Source organism: Miniopterus schreibersii (assembly GCF_964146895.1).
Source record: "Miniopterus schreibersii genome assembly, chromosome: 6".
In the NCBI taxonomy this organism is placed as follows: Eukaryota; Metazoa; Chordata; class Mammalia; order Chiroptera; family Miniopteridae; genus Miniopterus; species Miniopterus schreibersii.
Window position 1 is genome coordinate 32,244,369 of NC_138107.1, and position 20,471 is coordinate 32,264,839.

The 20,471-nt window shown below is 39.8% G+C and overlaps 1 protein-coding gene and 1 pseudogene across 3 annotated transcripts in view; one reads left to right on the plus strand and one right to left on the minus strand.

Annotated features, from left to right (window-relative positions):
• KCNQ5 (potassium voltage-gated channel subfamily Q member 5) overlaps nt 1–20,471 on the plus strand; it is a 450,687-nt gene that overhangs the window by 295,911 nt on the left and 134,305 nt on the right. The gene's annotated exons all lie outside the window — the stretch shown is intronic.
• LOC308558648 (GTP-binding nuclear protein Ran pseudogene) lies at nt 19,558–20,230 on the minus strand (annotated as a pseudogene). The gene has a single exon. The product of its transcript is annotated as a GTP-binding nuclear protein Ran pseudogene (transcript).

Here is a 20,471-nt window from a genome sequence, read left to right on the forward strand (position 1 = left end):
CTCTTATACTTTCTCGTACAACTAAACTATAGCACTGTATCCTCAAATTGCATCTATTTTGACCCTTCTTGCTTAGTCCAAAAGTATCAGTCTTGACAGTCTCAGAACTGTCTGAATGAACTCTAAACTGGAACTCGCTTTCACCGCAAAACCTGGTGAACTACAAAGGAAGAGAGAGAAAGAGGGGATAGGGTAAGATGGCTGTGTGCCCTAATAGACGGAGATTGGTTATATCAGCAGTAAGCATTTAATATAAGAAGATTTTTCTTGCCTTGAAGGTGAAAACTGAAAGATGTCAATTAGGATAACCGGAGCAGAGGACAGCTGCTCTTCTTACCTGTTTTCAGATAGGTAGTTTGTGCTTGATGTTACCAAGACCTCATCAAGTCTCAGTTCTACAACAGAGAGAAATCATTTTGAGCCTCCAACAAATCTATTCCAATTTGTTTCCATACAAATTGTGCTCAGCTGTATATTGCTAATGATAAGGTTACTCTTTCGAAACTCAACATACAGAGCAGATAGACAGACCAAAGAGCACACTGGGGATTTGTTCCATTTACAAGGTTTCCGCTTTGGATCACAAGTGGCCTTTTAGCCTCATGCACCCCTTTGATAACAACAAATGAACTGCGGCCAAGGTCTAAGGCACAGCTGGCTTTTACGTTTATATACAGAACTACAACTAGGGATTTTAGAGTGAAAAATAAATCTGATTGTTAGACTTGGGAACATGAAAAACTGGATCCAATTCATGACCAACAATAAACAGTATGAGTAAATCAAACATAGGAATGCCACAAAAAGGTTTCTCTAACCAGGTCAGGAATCCAAAATATTAGGCTTACCTCTTCTAAATCTCTGAAATATAAACTCAGTCATTGCTAATGAGTTTGTAAATAATCCAAAGGAACCCATGTTAGTAAAAAACCCAAAGCTGATTAATATCTTGATTTTAAAACTTCTAAACAATCAGAGTTTAGTAACTAGAGAGCATTTGAGAAGATAAAAATGTAGATGTTGTCACACATACCTCAGGCTTTTCTTTTTTGCCAGCCTTATTGAGATATAATTGACATATAACATCATGTAAGTTGAAGATGTATAATGTTGATTTTATATATGTATATGTTGCAAAATGATTGCCACAATAAAGTTAATTAACACTTTGTCACCTCACATAGTACCATTTGTGAGTGTGTGGTGAGAACTTTTAAGATGTACTCTCTTAGGCACTTTCAAGTATACAATACAGTATTGTCAACTACAGACACCATGCTGTACATTAGAGCCTCAGGACTTACTTGTTTTAAAACTGGAAGCTTGTACCCTTTGACCATCTTCACCATTTCCCCCATCTCCTCCCCTACTATCACTAATCTTCCCTCTGTTTCTATGAGTTTGGTTTGGGGTTTTTTGTTTGTCTGTTTTTTAGTTTCCATATATAAATAAGATCATACAGCATTTGTCTTTGTCTGCCTGACTTATTTCACTTAGCACAATGCCCTCAAAGTCCATCCATGTTGTCACAAATGGCACAATATCCTTTTCATAGCTGAATATTTCATTGTATATATACCACAGTTTCTTTATGCATTCATTCATTGATGGATACTTAGATTGTTTGATGTTTTGGCTTTTGTGAATGATGCTGCAATGAAGATGGGAGTGCTGATACCTATTTGAGATTCTGATTTCATTTCCTTCAGGTATATACCCAGAAGTGGGATTGCTGGATCATATGGCAGTTCTATTTTTAATTTATTGAGGAACTTCTATACTGTCGTCCATAGTGGCTTTGCCAATTTACATTCTCACCAACAGTGCAAGAGTGGTAATAAACTCCTTTTCTCCACATCCTGGCCAGCATTTGTTATCTCTTGTCATTTTTATAATACCCATTCTTACAGGTGTGAGGTGATATCTCACTGTGGCTTGGATTTGCATTTTCTTGATGATAAATGCTGATGAGCACCTTTTCATGTACCTGTTTGCCATTTGTATATCTTCTTTCAGTCTTGAATGCCTTTGGATTTAGTCTCTTTATGCAAATGAGGCCTTTGTTCTGAGCTTGGTGGTAAGCGTTGCAGGTACATCGTCTCAAAAAGGTGTTGCTGCATGGCTTTCCCATAGGGAGAGTGTTTGCTTATGCTCCTGTATTTGTGCTATAGTGATAAATTGTCAGGGTGTATTTTAACCCGAAGTGTATTCTTTTTTTTAATTTATCTTTATTGCTGAAAGTATTACATATATCCCCCTTTTTTCCCCATTGATCCTCTCCACCCTGCATCCACACCACCACCCCAGGCCTTCACCACACTATTGTCTGTGTCCATGGGTTACGCCTGTATGCATATAAGTTCTTTGATTAATCTCTCCCCACCCACTACCCCACCCCCACCTTCCCACTGAGATTTATTAGTCTGTTCCATGCTTCTATGTCTCTGGATCTATTGTGCTCCTCAGTCTATTTTGTTTATTAGATTCCACATATGAGTGAGATCATGTAAAACTGAATCAGGAAGAATCAGAAAACCTGAATAGGATGATAACAACTGATGAAATCTGAAATCAAAGCAGTAATAAAAAAATCCCAGCAAACAAAAGCCCTGGTCAGGGCGACTTCACAGGGGAGCTTCCTAATTCTTTAAGTTGTAGAGTTAGACAGTTTACTAAAAATGTTTCTTGCTTTTTGAGGTAGGCCTGTAGTGCTATGAACTTCCCTCTTAGGACTGCTTTCGCTGTGCCCCATAGATTTAGGGTTGTTTTGTGTTCATTTTCACCTGTTTCCAGGAATTTTTTTATTTCTATCTTGATCATATTGGTAACCCATTCATTGTTTAATAACATGCTATTTAGCCTCCATGTGTTTGAATGTTTTTGAGTGTTTTTACTATAGTTGATTTCTAATTTCATGCCATTGTGATCTGAGACGCCTGATATGATTTCAGTCTTTTTGAACTTGTAGAGACTTGTTTTGTGTCCTAAATGTAGTCTGTCTTTGAGAACGACCCATGTGCACTTGAGAGGAATGTATATTCTGTAGCTTTTGGGTGAAATGTTCTGTAAATATCAATTAAATCCACCTGATTTAGTGTGCCATTTAGAGTCACTGTTTCTGTGTTGACTTTTTGTCTGGAAGATCTATCCAGTGAAATCAGTGAGGTGTTAAAGTCCACAACTATGACTGTATTGCTATTGATCTCTCCCTTAAAGTCCTTAAGGTTATTATTGATAGGTCCTTATTTATTGCCATTTTAATTCTTTATGCCTATGTTTCTCTCTCTGTTTCTTATTATTATTACAGTAGTCCCTTTAACATTTCTTGCAATGCTTCTATTTCTACTTCTAATTATACAGTCCCTTTAACATTTCCTGCAATGCTGGTTTGGTGGTAATGAACTCCTTTAGCCTTGTTTTGCCTGGGAAGGACTTTATTCCACCATCTATTTTGAATGATAGCCTTGCTGGATAGAGTATTCTTGGTTTCAGATCCTTGTTTGGCATTGCCTTGAATAATACATGCCATTCCCTTCTGGCCTGTAGAGTTTCTGATGAGAAGTCAGCTGACAGCCTTATGGGAGCTCCTTTATAGGTAACAAATTGCTCTTCTCTCACTGCCTTTAATATTCTCTCTTTGTCTTGAATTTTTGGCATTTTAATTATGATGTGTCTGGGCATGAGCCTCTTTGGATTCTTCTTGCTTGGGACTCTCTGTGCCTCCTGAACTTGTGTGACTTTTTCCTTGACCAGGTTAGGGAAGTTTTCTACCATTATTTCTTCAAACAGGTTCTCTAACCCTTGCTTACTTTCAACCTCCTCTGGCATTCCTATGATGCAAATATTGTTACATTTCATGTTGTCCCACAGCTCCCTTAAACTGTCCTCCTGTTTTTTAATTTTTTTTTTCTTTTTGGATCTCTGATTGAGTGATTTTCTTTCTACCCTGTCTTACAATTCACTGATTCGATCTTCAGCTTCCTCTAATCTGCTGTTTATTCCTTCCAATGTATTCTTTATTTATGCTATGTCATTCTTAATTTCCTTCATAGTTTCCATATCTTTTTCATGCTGTTGCGCATCCTTACAATCAGAATTCTGAACTCTGTATCTGATAGATTGCTTATCTCCATTTCATTTAGCTCTTTTTCTGGAGACTTTTCTTATTCTTTCATTTGGGGGTGTGCTGTTGTTGTTTTGTCTCCCCATTTTAGGGACACCGTGAACCATGATGAACCGTGGAATATTTGAAAATACTATATTTGGTAAAATATACTTTTCTAAAAGAAAACAGGTATTTTGCAAGAGTTTTCTCATCACAAATACTGTTAATTAGGGCAACTTTCTGCACAAACATGTTCATTTAACTATAATTGACTCCATGGTATGTGCTCAGCATGAAGCTTGTGTTCATAATAACCTCTTATTTTTGATGACTAATGAAACATAGTGATAATTGTAGTGTTTTGATAAATGTACCTGATGACAATGCCATGGTTTTGTAAGCTCTTCTGAGTGGGGCACTGGGCCGGAATAACTGAGGATCTGACTGGGGTACCTCCTCTGCCCTCACTCTGCCCTCGCTCTGAGGATAAACTTATGAACTCTAGATGATGACACAGATCTGTGTGCCCAAATACCAAGGACAATTAAAAGCTGATGTTAATTTCCTATGTTTTGTAAATTCTTCAAAACTGAAAGGGAGCTAGCACTTTTAAATAACTTTTATTTATGGCTCATTGATTTCTTATTAAAAGAAAAAAACTTGCAATATAAATATTACTCTTCCCATTTTACTGAGTGGCTCACTAAATTGCAAGATCATGCACCCAACATAAGAGAGAGCCAGGATTCCATGGCCTGGCTGACTGACAACCTGGACTGTCTTCAAGGCATCCAGCAATCTCATTCTCTTGCTTCTTAATCAAGACTGACAAGTCTACCAAAGTGCATTTTCCTCCAGTCAGTGAAGCACTGATGTCTAAGGCTTCTTTTTGGTTCTGAATATGCCAAGTGATGCCTACATCCTTTTGCTAGGGATGTCAGTTTCTTTTTTCATAAAGAACCACTTACAAAGTTATCACAAATGGGTATATCAATCCAGACCACTATAAGGTCTTTATATCAAGAATTCTAAATACTGTTTTGTCAACAGTCAACATCCTGACCTGTGGGGTAAATGTTCAGGTGTAAAACTATGTCTTCTAGTCCCAGCCCACTTTGTTCCAATGAGCATTATGCTATTGAAGGGAGTGCTCCTCTTTCTAGGTTTAACTATAGTGGAAAGTTTTGTTTTGACTTGTTTTGATTTCATTACCTGAGGTTGTATATTTTAGCATTTCATATCCTGCCTTCTTAAGAACAATGCTGTTTAGAGTGTATTTCTTTTCAATTGGATAACTTCTTGCCTTCCAGATTAATTTTAACGTATTCATTTTAGGCCTTTAATATAGATTGTTCAACACATTGAAAATAGGCTCCCTCTCCACTTAATGAAAATGATAATTGTCATTTGTAAAATTTTCACTGAAGATGGTCATTTCTAGAAGTGCCCAGCCACAAGCAGTAAAAGCAAGATAGAAAATGGCTCAGCGAATGTGCACCTCTATCCTACTGTGCTAGAAAGACTCCCAGCCACAAATGGATTGTACTGAGCATCTGGACAAGCACTCAAACACATGGTCAAATGTTCATGTTTGCCCAAACATCTGGGTGTTTGGCACCTTCTAGATAGAGCATATGCATATTTGCTGTTTTTGCTTCATGTAGCAAAGCAAACATGGCTTTGCTATTTCTCTGCACAGTGACTCAGTTCCTGAAACGTGTACAAATCCAATTTAGGCAGATCTAATTATATCTTAAATGCACTAGTGGAGCTTACTATTTAAAGAAATTCTGTAGTGAATCCTTTTGTAAAGTGAAGAGTCCTCTTGAAAAGCTAATAACAGCTACATAATTAATCTGTTTCATGTTTGTTTTCTTCTTCTAATGTGGATGCCTGTAGGGTTTTTTAAATTTTAGATAACTATCCATGATATAACACAGTATTGAAGAATTAGAGAGGTTGTTGCCATTTTCCATCCGTCAGTATGAGTAGAAGGGGGAAAATCAGTCACAAACCCATTTTCCTGCCCTTGCAAAGTAGAGAGATTTGCACATAAAATTGTATAGATTTGGTGTGAAATGAGATTACATTGAGTCTTCACATTTAAAGCTCTAGCATTAAACACCATAAGAAGGTATAACAGAGTATAAGGGTAAGAATCCATTCAAGGATATTAAATCTTATGTTTGTAATGGAAGTGACAGAGTATAAGATATTAAACAATCAGATATGAGGAATGAGTGATGCTTCCTGTTGTTTATCACACCCCTGTAATTTACTGCAGAAAGCTCTCAGAATATCCCAATGCACATTGAAAACTTCAATTATTTCCCTTTGCTTGTCTTTCATCAAGGAAAATACAAATAAACTTTAAAATGATTTATGGAGACTAACGACCCTCATCAATCTGCTGATGACTGAAAAGAGAAAGAGAAGTAGTTTAACACCTACACTGACTCTTAACTGAGGGATAATAATATAGTAAGTCGCCTTATGAAAAGTATTTCAGATATTAGAGCAAAGAGTTGTTCAAGTTAAAGATAATGAAGCAGTGTCTGAAAAAAAACAGGTTTCTATCTACAACTAAGGAAAGAAAGAACTTTCTGCATTTCTAATGCGAGCATTGGTGTCTAACCCAGTGGTCCAGTCTGTATCACAGAATTGCTCTGCACAATTTTGTTTCGACATTTTATGAGCAGACACCCTTGGAGCTCCCAGTGAGCCACACTCAACCAGGTCCACCCTGATCCCCTGTGTCCTTTTGAGCTCCACAAACATATATGCAACTGAGAGAGAAACAAGGTGGTATGATAAACAGCTGAGGGCTGTTAGAAAATAACAAAATCCAAGATGGTTGGCAATAAAGGAAAAACACCCTCCACTTAGGCTCTTCCCAGGCTTAAGTAATTTCCACCATTTGTAACCTGGGTCAAACACTCCCATCTTCCTGGAATAAACTGTCTCTCCCCTCTGACTTCCCTCACTCAGCACTGGCTACTTGGCACCGTATGTCATCCCTTATTCATTTATTCAGGAAATTTTATGTAGCACCCAATATGAGTGAGGCATTCTTTGGGAGGTAAGGATACAGAAATGAACGAAATAAGCAAAATGTCTATCCTCATGGAAGTCATATTTTTGTGGGGAAAACATATAGTAAACAAATTAGCAAATTAATATGTTAAGTGTTATAAATAAAAGAAAAGAAAAGCAAGAAAAAGGAATAGATTAATTAGCAAATTAATATGTTAAGTGTTATAAATAAAAGAAAAGCAAGCAAAAGGAAGGGGTGTTTTGATAACATGTTCAGAAAAGTCCACTGGAAAGGGGTGCTTTATAGCAGGGCCTTCAATGAAGTGAGGTAACTTCACTGAAGCTGTGCAGAGATTCAGGGAAAGGACGTCCCAGGCAGATGGAGCCTCAAGGACAAAAGCCCTGGGAGGGATCACACCTGCTGAGCAAAGGAAGGGCAGGGAGGCCACACAGCCAAAGGGAGTAAGCAGGGGTGGAGGGGAGAAACACGAGGCACCAGTTGGGCTGTAAATTTCTTGAGAATAGAATCCAAAGCTGATTCAGTGATAGCACTTAACACAGAGGTACCTGGTGGCAAGTTATCAATAAATATTTGGTGAAAGAAGACGGCCAATTGTTTAATTATACAACATTCATATTGAAATTTTCACACTTATCATGAACATGGCACCAAAATTAAAACCAGATGCATGGCCTGGAGTAGGGGAGTCACGGGATTGAAGTTACTTAGGAAGCAATTGAAGTCATTCATGTAAAACATGATGGAAGCTGAGACACAACAGACGGTCTGAGCGGAGGGAGGGGAAGGACTGCAGCAATTAGGGTAGTTCAGAGGTTAAGTCAAAGCTGCAAATCCTGTAGAACAGGTCGGTGCCTCACAGAAAGTCTGGGAGTTTCTCCTCAGAACTGAGATAGTCTACCCCTTGCATACTCCATGGCTCCACAGTGCTGCCTCCCACCTCGTTTCAGGTGCTTTTTGTGCCATCTGTGGTTCTCATTCGCCCTCTGACTTCTCACTGCCTCTCTGGTTTAGGTCTGCATCTTCCACTGACTTATATATCCCAGTCTGGATTTCCCAGCTGGTCTCTGATCCTGTGGATTTCCAGAGATTTTCCTGGATCCTGCCTGATTTCCCCGGGCCCAGTCCCTTAATTCACTGCAGTTTTAATTCAAATATATATTAAGTGCTGCCTACATTCCAGCCTCTGTTCTGGGGCCTGGAGTCCTAAATATGAACAAGTCATTGCCCTGCCCTGGAAGCGGATCTAAAACACATTCTTGTCTATAACCTCTGACCTACTGTAGAGAAAATAAAAGCCTTGAAATCATGAGTTCAATAGAGAAAAAATGATGAAATTAGGAGATGAAAGAGAAATGGGTTGATTTGTTACTTTTTTTCATTTCCACTTTAAGACTTAGGCACATGAGAGAACAGACCTATCTCAAATCACCTATTTCTCATTAAAATCGCAAATAAGATTATCAGAAACTACCTTCAATATAGATTACTACTAACCATGCCCATATATTGGGTATTGGGTTGGTACTGCATAAGGCCAAAAACTGGAAGCAGTTGGGGGGGGTCCCCCTTCCCCTTGCAGCCATACATCAGGGGTCACAGTTAAGGTGACAAGACACATCATGCTTCCGCATAGTAGGTTAGAGAAAAAATTTCCAAGCTGTAAATGGCAGCTTGACAAACAACATCACCGGCTGGATTCAATGAAAATGCTGCAGACCTGGCTCCCTACGGGACTATAAATCATAATGAATCCACAGAACATTACTGGAAAATGGAGAACAGGAAAGAGACTGAGCATGTGACAGGCCCTCCAGCCTCGGCTAGCTGAAGACTAATTGAGGGAGATTCAGTGCTGCAAGAGCTCAGCATCATGAGAAACCTGGAGAGCCCTCTGCAGAACAGTCTGAACTAGGAAATGTAAACCCCAGATGTCAACCATCCTTGGCTGAGGTGGGGGTGGGGTGAGGCAACACCGCCCCTAGGAGCGAGGGCAAGAGGGGGCATTCACTATTTCTCACTCCCCATCCCCTGACTCTACTGGACATTTTTTAATCAGGTGAAATCAAGTACAAATCAATATAAAATGCAAAGAGAAACCCTAACATAATGGGAGAGTGTTACGCAGAAGTAAAGGGAGGTGGTGAGCATCCCTGCCTCTTTGACACCATGCTAATAAGGACTGGGGAACTTGGGTGTTGATTACACATCTATGAAGCTGGAAGTTTTGTGCCCCAATTAGCCAGCCCATTTGCTACTCTCCAGCAAGCTCCTTCCTGGGTCATTGTCTGGTTTGGACCTGTGGTCCACAGCAGTGGGGAATTGCAGTCAGGGTCGCCGTTGCCAGGCAGGGATGGGCATTTAACTAGCTGAGGCAAGTGAGCTGTGGGACCAGGCTGGGAAACTCCTCTGTAGAGTCCAGGAAAGAGCAATGCAGAGTTCTAGGCTGGGGCTCAAAAATGGGAGGCATCCAGCTGGGTCGTTCAGAAGTCCAATGCTGTGAGGACAAGTATTGCCTTGAGTCACCTCTGCAGACTGAAGGGTTTAGTTTTACTTTGAGCTGCTCACTGATTCATTTTTTTTATCCACTCATCATATGATCACTAAGTACCCACCAGGTAGGCTGTGAGCCAGAGGCACTGCACGCATTACACACGAGCTGCACACTGAAATACTCACATGGCCCCATCCCTGTCTGTGATGGTTCTTTAAAATTCTTTTTCTAACGGAATCGGGTGGAGAATTTTGAGTTTTATGCATAGGCTGCCCCTTCTCTTACCTTACATTTCCATAATTCAAATTACCTCACATGCGATTGTAAATAGATAATGATGTCAGTGTAACATGGAAGTTGACAATGAGTTTCCCAAATAGCAGCAGCTGCACATAAAGCACATCAGCCGAGCTGAACACAGCGAGCCTGAAGGAGGGCAAGCTGCCCATGTCCGCCTTCTTCGCTGTGGGCACTTGCTCCGCCTTGGAAGTGCTCTTAGGCAATTCTCCCAGTCTTTGTGTGAAAGACACAAACATAAGGTGATGAATGAAAGAGATCCATCTTTAGCATCACCACATTTTGTGCAAACCCTGCAACTCTCTCCACTAGTGACATGTGATGCGGGGCCCTTGTCACCATAACTCAGCACCTGCACCATTCCCAGCATCCCCTTCCATCAAGCTGGCTTCACATTTGTGTAGCGAAGGCCAGGGTTACTGCTGCGTCTCCTCATTAGAATTTGACATGGCTTTTTTTTAGATTATGTAAATATAGCCTTTATTTTGTTGACATCTCTTTTTTATTTTTTAATTACAGTTGACATTTAATATTATGTTAGTTTCAAGTATACAACATGGTGATTAGACATTTATATAACTTACAAAGTGATCACCCCAATAAGTCTAGTATCCATGTGACAGACACCATACGTAGTTATGAGAATATTGTTGACAACATTCCCTACGCTGTACTTCACATCCCCATGACTGTTTTGTGCCCTTCACCCATTCACCCAGCTCTCCAACCCTACTCCATCTGGCAATCAGGTTTTTTCCTGTATCTCTAATGTCGATATATCTTTTTAACTCTACTAAAAATCTTACTAGGATTATTGTTTTTGTAAGATCTCTGCTTCCATAGGTTTAGAGTGGTTTGCCCTAGCTCTATTTTCATCATAAGCCCTGTTTTTTCTTAGTGAGCAATCTTGCCCTAAAACCTGGCTTTGTATTAAAACCAGCAATGCATTTATTGCACTGTAGCTGGAAAGCCAGTATGTAAGCAGGCACAAGCTTATCTATTCTTCCTACTCAGACATGTACCTGTATCTGTATTCTGTTTGATAATATGGTCTTTTCAAGTAAAAGGTATCAGCTGCACTAAGTTGAGGGCGGTCATCCATAGGCCAAATAAATCAAACGAATAAAAAACTATGTATCAATGGTGATTTGGAGTATTCTTTATCCAAACTTTTCTACTCTCCCCTTTATCAAGCTATGTTAAATAAATCTTTAAGCTTTATAGACTTATCAAAAGTTCAAATTTTAAAATTTAGTCTAAATGTTAATAAAGGAAACTTTTATGCAGTTTAGATAGAAAAATAATGTTATATAGCACTGCAGGTAGAATCAAAATTTAAGACTTACAATTGAGCAAATTTAGAATATTTTATTTTTTTAAAAAGATAATTTGATTTAATAATTATAAACTTCATTTATCACTTTACTTAACTCTAAGTCTTTTGATATCTTCTCAGTATATAAAAAACCTGTAACATTTGGATTATTCTATCTTTTCCTGTTTTAACCTAAAGTAAAATTTCAAATAATGTTTGGAATTAAAAGATCTAATTCCTCACCTTGCCACACACGGCTTCTTACATATCTCTGGTCTTTCCTACATTTCTAGGTTTATTTCAACACCAATTTCCCCTAAAATTTCCCACACAGATATCATTGTAAGCATGTATATCTGTGTGCACGTACGTACATGCGCACATACACCCACACTTACAGTCACACTCTACACCCCAACAATACTCAGCCATTCATATTTTTATGCGCACTGCCTCTGTGCCTATATTAATTTTACTTCTATTTGAAAAGCCCAGCTCTACCACTTCTTTTCACTACCTTGATCATTCCTGTTCATTGTTTAAGTGCCAGCTCATCCCTCCTCTTCCTGGAAGTTTCCCCTGACTCTGCAGCAGATGTGGCATTCCCTCCCTCCGCGCTCTGGGGGCCAGCACAGCTCAGAAGAAATGGCCAGTATCAGCGTTCACACTGCAGTATGATCGTTGGCTTCCAGACATATATTTTATTTCTGTTAGACTGAAAATGACATAAGAGTAGGGATGATCTGTCAGAGTCTTTGTGTTTCCTAGTATGTGTGTCCTGCTATGCCTAGCGTGTAGGAGATCCTCCATAAATACGTGAAAACTAAGCGGCCATCCAGTCTGAAGAGGCCGGCAGTAATCCTCCACATGTAACTTTGTCTTGTTGTCTCTGTAGCATCTATCACTGTTTGATAGTTTCTTGCTTATTTGTGACTCTTTTTCATTGTTGGTTTCTGTCACCAGAATGCCAGTGGGCTTTTGTTACTGTGTTCACTTTTGCCTCAATGCCTCGAACAAAAAAGGTGCAAGATAAAACTTTCAAGTGTGAGATGAATGGGGAGATCCGGATTTTGCTCTCCTCAACTAATAGCAAGATTTTTAATAAATTAGTATAAAAGTTCAGTGCCTCCAGGGAGATATTAAAGTACTCTGATTTTAATTAATCTTTTCATTTCGGCAGTATGAAATTCCAAAACCAATTTTTTACTCATATGGAAGAGATATAAAGACAAGGATAAGTATTGCAGAACATAAGTTTCAAAAATCTAAAATAATTATTTGCTAATTTTTGCCCTTTTTTTTCACTCATCCTCATTTTCTGCTGAGTTTCACTTACCCTTCTGAATCTGGGATAATCAAGTGATTTATGTTATTAAAATAAACACTCTTACCCAATTTGAAAGCAGGCTGATCATTAACATTAAAGAATAATAGTATAACATGAGTCAGTAGCCAACATTAAAAATGGATAGGATCATATAACAAGAGAGAATTACTGCACTGGCCTAACCAGTGATTCGACACTAACATATTTTAATTAAAAACTCATTTGCTAATGACTGAGTCATTCACTAATGGTCTTTATAGGCAAAAGAAATAGGGACTGATGTCTCTAAATGGCTTCCTATAATAGCATTTTAGATCAACTGAGCTTAATCAAACTAAGATGTAGTTATCACTCTCTCCTCAGATCTCACGAAATACATTATTTATGTTTCACTTTTGACACATATTTTGCTTTAAACCTTGCATTAAACAAGGATTTCTTGCCCAGCGGGCATGGCTCAGTGGTTGAGTGTCTACCTAGGATCCAGGCGATGGGGGTTCGATTCCCGGTCAGGGCACATGCCTGGGTTGCAGGCTCGACCAATGACTCTCTCATCATTGATGTTTCTATATCTCTCTCTCCCTCTCCTTTCCTCTCTCTGAAATCAATAAAGATATATTTTTAAAAAAAGAAGACACAAGCATTTCTTAAGTACCTAGTATGTTCTAGGCTCTATGCCCTAACCTCCTCCTTAATCTTATTTAAATTATTCTGTCTGTTCCTATTTTTGACCTAAAGTAAAATTCCAAATAATTTTCAGAATTAGAAGATCTAATTCCTTACCTTGAGAGAGAAAAGCAAAAGTGTGTGAGAGAACCAAAAGGAACTAGAATTAGAGACTATGTAATCCATAAATATGATGGGAAATGTGTAGCCTGGCCAGTGTGGCTCAGTTGGTTGGAGCATCTCCCATACACCAAAAGGTCAAGGGTTTAATTCCCAGTCAGGACACATACCCAGGTTGCAGGTTAAATTCCAGTCGAGGTGCGTAGGGGAAGCAATCAATCAGTGTTTCTCTCTCTCCCCCTCCCTCCCCCTTTCTCTCTCTCTAAAATTGATTTTTTAAAATGTGTAGAAAGAACAATTGGTTACAACGGAAGGAGTGATTAATTCCCCCACTGTGATTTTAGGAAAGGCTTCCAGAGGTGTGGACATTTGAGATGGGTCTAGAATCACAAAAGTCTGGGTCTGTCTAGCTAGATTTTAGGGAAGACAGGTAGGTTAGCAGAGACTCGGGGGGAGATTGAAACCGTACTGAGAAGAAGTTAGTTTTCCAAATAAAGTTATTTGGAGTTTATGTTGTAAATGAGGGAAATCAAAAGGAGGTCTTTAATTAGCACAATGACCTGACCAAGTGTGGTTTTGAAAAAGACAATTCTGAGTATCCTTTGAAGGTAACTGGAATGGAGAAGGTGCAGGAAAGAATGGGGGCTGCAGCATTGCCCTGAGCCAGGTAATGAACATCTGGACTAAAACAGAAGCAGAAGAGAAGGAGAGAAAAGGTTGAAGTCAAGAAGCATTCCTGAGGTCGAGGCAAGGAGGGGTGGTGTTTGAAGTGAGAGACTTGGGATGAAGATGCCTGTGAGTCTGACTTTGGGCTGTGGTCAGATAGTGATGCCATTACCCAAGACTGAGGACAGAACAGGTTCAGAAGAAAGACAAGCTGGTTTTAGGAATCCCAAAGGGAATTGGGGGAGTGGTGGGTGGGAAGAGATCAACCAAAGAACTTATATGCATGTATGCATAACCCATGGACACAGACAATAGTTTAGTGAAGGCCTGGGGAGGGGGCAGGAGTGGAGTGGAGGGGGTCAATAAAGGGGAAAAGGGGGACATCTGTAATACTTTCAACAATAAAGATAAAATTTTTAAAAAGATAAACTAATTCATGCATTAACACTGGAACATATTCAAATAAATCTTTAATAATAATAATATATATATATATATATCTTTAATTTGTGACCATCAGAATGTATTGGAAATATTTTATCCATAGTCCAAGGGATGTGGGAGTCTAGATTTGGAGATCATGAGCATGTAGGGGAAATGAAGGAACTCTGAGAGGTGGAGAGTTAGAAAATTGTACAAGGAAATGGTAGCCATCAGTATAGTGAGCAAATCACTCGGAGATCAGATGTAATATTAATACTCTTCTTCTTTATGCCATGCCCCTAGGAACCTAATCCCAAGCATCCCTTCTGTTAAAATTTAGGCATGAGTTATTTCTTTAGATACTTCCTAGGACACAGCTTACCACCTACGTCATCTTCAACACTGGAGTTTAAGTGGTTAGAGTATTAGCTTACAGCAGTCTTCATCCAAAGTCTCATGGCTCCTAGATGATGAATGCAAAATTGTGGATGGAGCCCTCTTCCCTTGAAGGAGCTATGGATCAACATTGCAATGAGGAGCCAGTGAACTTACTTAATTTGTTAAAAGCAAAATTCTTTATAAGGTCTCACTGAAAACTGTTCTTAGTTATCCTAAATCTAGGATAAAAATCCATGAAACCTTAGGGTAATTGCAATCCCCTGCTGCGGCCTGTTTTCCCACATGATAGAGGGATCGAGTTCTCCAAGAAATGGAGCACCTTGGAAGGTTTGGTTCCTTTCACCTATACAAATGTCCAAGGTTGTGTGGGATCAGGGCTTTGCAGGAATCTAGCATCTTCCCCAAATATCAATCTGTTTTTCAGCAGTCATTGGATGAATCAAAATCACCTCCTAACACATAGGAGGTAATCTCCTGCACCCTAGAGAACCATTTCCCTAAGCTGCTGTGAACCACAAGTCAGCCCTTAACCTTAAGCCTCTGACATAAATAATGCTGGCCAAATGTCTGAACAGCAAATATCAATGTAAGAGTTCAATTACTGGCACAAGCATCTGTATCATTAGGACAGAGTGATCAAAGGAAAACAATTTTTTTAAAAAAAGAGATTTAGGTAACCTATATATGTGCGCTTCCCTGGATATGTCATGAAATGATAGCTGAAAATAAAAATAAAAAATCAAAGGTTGAGGTTTTCAGATGAGAGCAGAAAAGCTGAAGAGAAGAAAAATTAATTGCTTGGGAAAATCTCTAAGAAAAAATCCATCTGAAATGAGGGATTACTCTTTCTCTTGTCTCAGTAATATTCAGAAATATAAAGGGATGAAATAAAATCTCAACATGATTTGACTGTAGCGAGAACAAAATTCATTCCTATGTTTCTGTTGATAACTACAACTTTTTTAAATTATAAAGTGGAAATTTCTAACCACTCTAGTGACTAGCTACTTTTTATAAAACTGACATTTCAGATGAACAAAAACATTATTCAAGTAGATTCTTTTTATAATAGATGAAAAATAATCACCAAAGCAAATAACCACACTCAACTTTTATGAATTGGGTCCCACTGAGGATGTTAAGGTGTGAAGAGCATGCTGCTTGCCCCACGGTCATCAACTACCCTCCTTGGCACAGCTCAGAACTGCTCCAAAGCCCACTTGACACTCAAAAGCTTTAACATTGAAGTAATAGTATCAATCATAGTATCAATGAAAGCTGGTCCTTCCTGAGGCCTTTGTCCTGAATTCCCTTTTTTCTCAGCATAAAAGCCAAAGTTCTTACAATAACTTAAATGACCCTACAGTCTGGCCCTCCTTTCCCCTCTGTCTTCACCTCCTACTCCCCTTCCCTTACCTGACCTACTCCAGCCGCTCCATCTCCATATTCCTCTTTCATACCAACTGACCCTTCTGCCTCTTTCATCAAAAACCTGCTTAACTCACTACCTTAATAACTTCCAGTCTGCTCAGAAAGGCCTACCCCAGCTCTCCTGTTTAAGGTTGGACACGTGCCAGCTCTCTCCAGCTCCCTTACCCTCCTTTGTCACTCTCTACAGCACTTACCTTCCGTTATATAAAATGTACTTATTCATTAGATTTACTATATGCCTCCCTCACTAGAAGGTTCAAGAGGGCAGGGATATTTGACTCTGCTCACTTATATATCTCCAGCATCTAAGAGAGTACCTGGCATGTAGTGAGCACTCAATAAATATTAAATGAGTGGATTTACTTTATAGCAGTTAGAAAGGTGATTTTTATATATCAAGCACTGTTCTAAGCACTGTATAAATATTAAGTCATTTAAATCATCAGAGAGATGCAAATTAAAACCACAATGAAGTATCACTCATACCTGTCAGAATGGCTGCCATCAGCAAATCAGCAAATGACATGTGCTGGCGAGGGTGTGGAGAAAGGGGAACCCTAGTACACTGCTGGTGGGAACGCAGACTGGGGCAGCCACTATGGAAAGCAGTATGGGGTTTCCTCAAAAAATTAGAAATGGAGCTGCCTTTTGACCCAGTGATCCCACTTCTAGGAATATATCCTAAGAATTCTGAAACACTAATTAGAACAAATATATGCACCCCTATGTTCATAACAGCACAGTTTACAATAGCTAAGATCTGGAAACAGCCCAAGTGCCCATCAGCAGCTTAGTGGATTAAAAAGCTGTGGGACATTTACACCATGGAATACTATGCAGCTGTAAAGAAGAAGGATCTCGTACCCTTTGGGACAGTATGGAAGGACCTGGAGAATATTATGCTAAGTGAAATAAGCCAGCCAGGGAAAGACAAACATCACATGGTCTCACTTATATGTGGAATCTAAAGAACTTAATAAACTGATGAACAGAACTGATTCAATGACATGGAAGCATGGATCAGACTGACGAATCTCAGAGGGATGGGGAGGGGAGTGGAGGGGGAGAAATTAACCAAAGAACTTACATGCATATATGCACAACCCAAGGACACAGACAATGGTATGGAGAGGGACTGGGGAGGGGGGGTGAGGTAGGGTAGAATGGGTCATTTGGGAGAAAAAGGGACATCTGCAATATTTTGAACAAAAAGAAAAAAATACATCCTAAAAGTTCTGATCATACACACACACACCAAAAAAAAAAAAAAAAAAGTCATTTAAACCATGGTAACAACCCTATAAAGAAAGAGCTGTTATCCCCATTTTATAGAAAACTGAGGTGCAGTGAGGTTAAGTTAAATTGCCCAAAGTCACACAACTAGTAAGCAGCAGAGCTCCTCCATGCTCCTAACCTTCTCTGCCAAATGAATGGATGAACCATGGTGGAATCTCTATTTTCGGCACTTTGTCTTAAGCTTCCTACTATGACCAAATTAATGACCCCAGTGTTTGATAGTGTCCTAATCAAGTCACTGTGCCAGCCCTCTGCTTCCCTTGACGGGGAACTTGCAGTTTTTAGGTCTCCGGGGCCTGGTTTCAGGGAGAGAGCGGCAAGTAGGCCTATCTACTGGGGCAGATCACATGAGAGGTACAAAAAGGATCAGAACCGAACACACAAATTTAGAGCAAGAGACTGGGGGGTCTCAGGCCCATTGGATCAGCTAGAGACCTTTCCTGTGGATCCACCTCATGTTTCTACCAGGCTGGGGGCTACTTCCAACCATCACAGCGCCTAGAGCTACCTGTGGGACAGACTGACACATATTTACATATGCAGGTAGCTATAGCTTTTTGGAATGATTGTCTCACTATGTGGAAAACAGGAAGATTGAAAGGGGGTAATTAGAATTTGAGAGGAGGCATATTTCTTACCAATTTTCCATTGAGGCAATACTTAGGGAATTTCTGCTAACAAACTGTTGCCAAATAAAGATCCTGCTGGGTTTTCTTTAATTAATGAGATGGCTTGGCCTGGTTGTAATTGTTCCATTAATTGTTTAAATGCAAATAAGTGCTATTAAAGACCTTGAAAATTCTTTCGTCTTAAATATGTTAAACCTTTCCCCTTGTCCTCTCATTTCTGTTCTTAATTTGCCTAATAAATCCTCTTTTAATCAATGATACCAAATAAGTGTTACCTAAACTCTAGCAAAATTATCATGAATCCTGAACTTTTAGAGTCATAATGGAAGTAATGAATTGTATTTGTGCCCTTGAAGAAGATGAGTCCACTGAGCCTGCATTTACTATGCAAACAAGCAGAGTAAACATAATGGAAGAAGTTGTAAAAATGGGAACTTTCAACAGTATAAACAGTTTATACTGATGAAATACCAATTTTGGACATAGGAAGCTAGTCTTTGAAAACTACGCCTTCAGTGACTCTTAGATACACTTTGTTATGGGCGGAAGGGGAAGGGGGCTGTGAACTGCTTGCTTTAATACAATTCTCCTCCCTGCTCATCAGGATATGGGGCTGGGAGATGGGGGAGCAGCAGGGAAGTCTCCCCCACAACCACGCCTGATGAGAGGTTGTGATGGATGCAGCTGCACAGTCAGGCTACCTTGGGGTGAGCCTGACAGCATTCTGTCCTTGGAAGCTTCATGATCTGGCCTAGAAGATAAACAAAGATGAAAAGGGGAACACAGACAAGAGAGAGGAGACAGCTATTTCCCTTTCAGCCAAGGACGTTTTCCAGGGCCCTCCTTGCTTCAACAGGAGAATCCACCTCGGTGGGATCCTTGTTGCTTTTCCCTACAGCCTGACACCTCCCACCACCACTTTGGGCCGAGTAAATTTACCTTCAGCACAGCTTGCTCCATGACTTCTTCTTTTTTTTTTTTTTAGATAGTTGAAATACAACTTTATTCTGATTCTAAACAAAAAGGAATGGAAATGACAGTAACAAACAAAGTTTCACCACTGAATATTGTGATGTGACTGCAACAGTCTTATAGTTGAAACTCAATAAGAAAACAACTTTGTTCCAAAACAGCTAAATATGCAGGTCCAAAAAAATGAAGGTATTTTTTAACTGCCACATTAACTCTGAAACCCATTCATCTCCCTGAGCATCCCAGGGATCAAGCACAGGTTCTTTTTAGCTCTATAATAAAGGGGCAAACACAATGCCCACTGGCATCACAGGACAGTTGCCTGTAAAACTAGACTTCGGACACTGGGCTCCAGCTTGCCTTTCTCACAGGTCGTCCTGACCCAGGAGAGCAGTGTTCTGAGCAACCTCTAGATCACGCTCACACTGTGCTGCCAAAGCTGGTCCAGGACAACGTCTGGTAGGGCAAGAACAGGCATGGCGGTGACAAGCTCCAAGTTAGGGTCTCCAGTTAGTTTTCAAGAGGAAGTGCTTGTCAAAGTCATAATTACTTTTGGCAGAAATGTCGTAGCACTAAAGATTCTTCTTTCGGTGGAAAACAATTGATTTTGCCCTAACTTTCCTGTCCTGAGTATCCACTTGGTTGCCACACAGCACAATGGGGATGTTTTCACACACTCATACCAGATCTCTATGCCAGTTAGGCACATTCTTGTGAGTAACTCTCAAAGTTACATCAAACATTATAATAACACACTGGGCTTGGATGTAATAGCTGTCTCTCAGTCCCCCGAGCTTCTCCTGGCCTGCTGTATCCCACACTCTGAACCTAACAGGCCCTTTTTGTGTGGAACATGAGGGGGTAGACCTCAGTACCCAGGGTGGCTACATACTTCTCAAATTCACCAATCAGATGACATTTCACAAATGTAGTTTTCCCAGTCCCACCATCACCAACCAATACAAGTTTGAACTGAACTTGGGGTTCTCCTTGGGCAGCCCATGGTGATGTTACTTCCAGAAGTGTCTCTGGGCCCATCTGACTGAGAGCTGGAAAAGTGGCAGAAGCGTAATCCCACTTCAGGACTTCTTTTGTCTAGGTTTTACAAAAGGTCAACTTGACCCTGCTATATCACTTTACATCTATTTATTCAGGCATTCCATGTGGCTTCAGAACTGGTAAGGAGTGTACTTTCTCCAATGCATTCTTTTCTGGAGCAGAGCCTTACTTGTGAATAGACAGTTACTTATGCTCAGAGCCTACTTTTTGTTAATGTCCT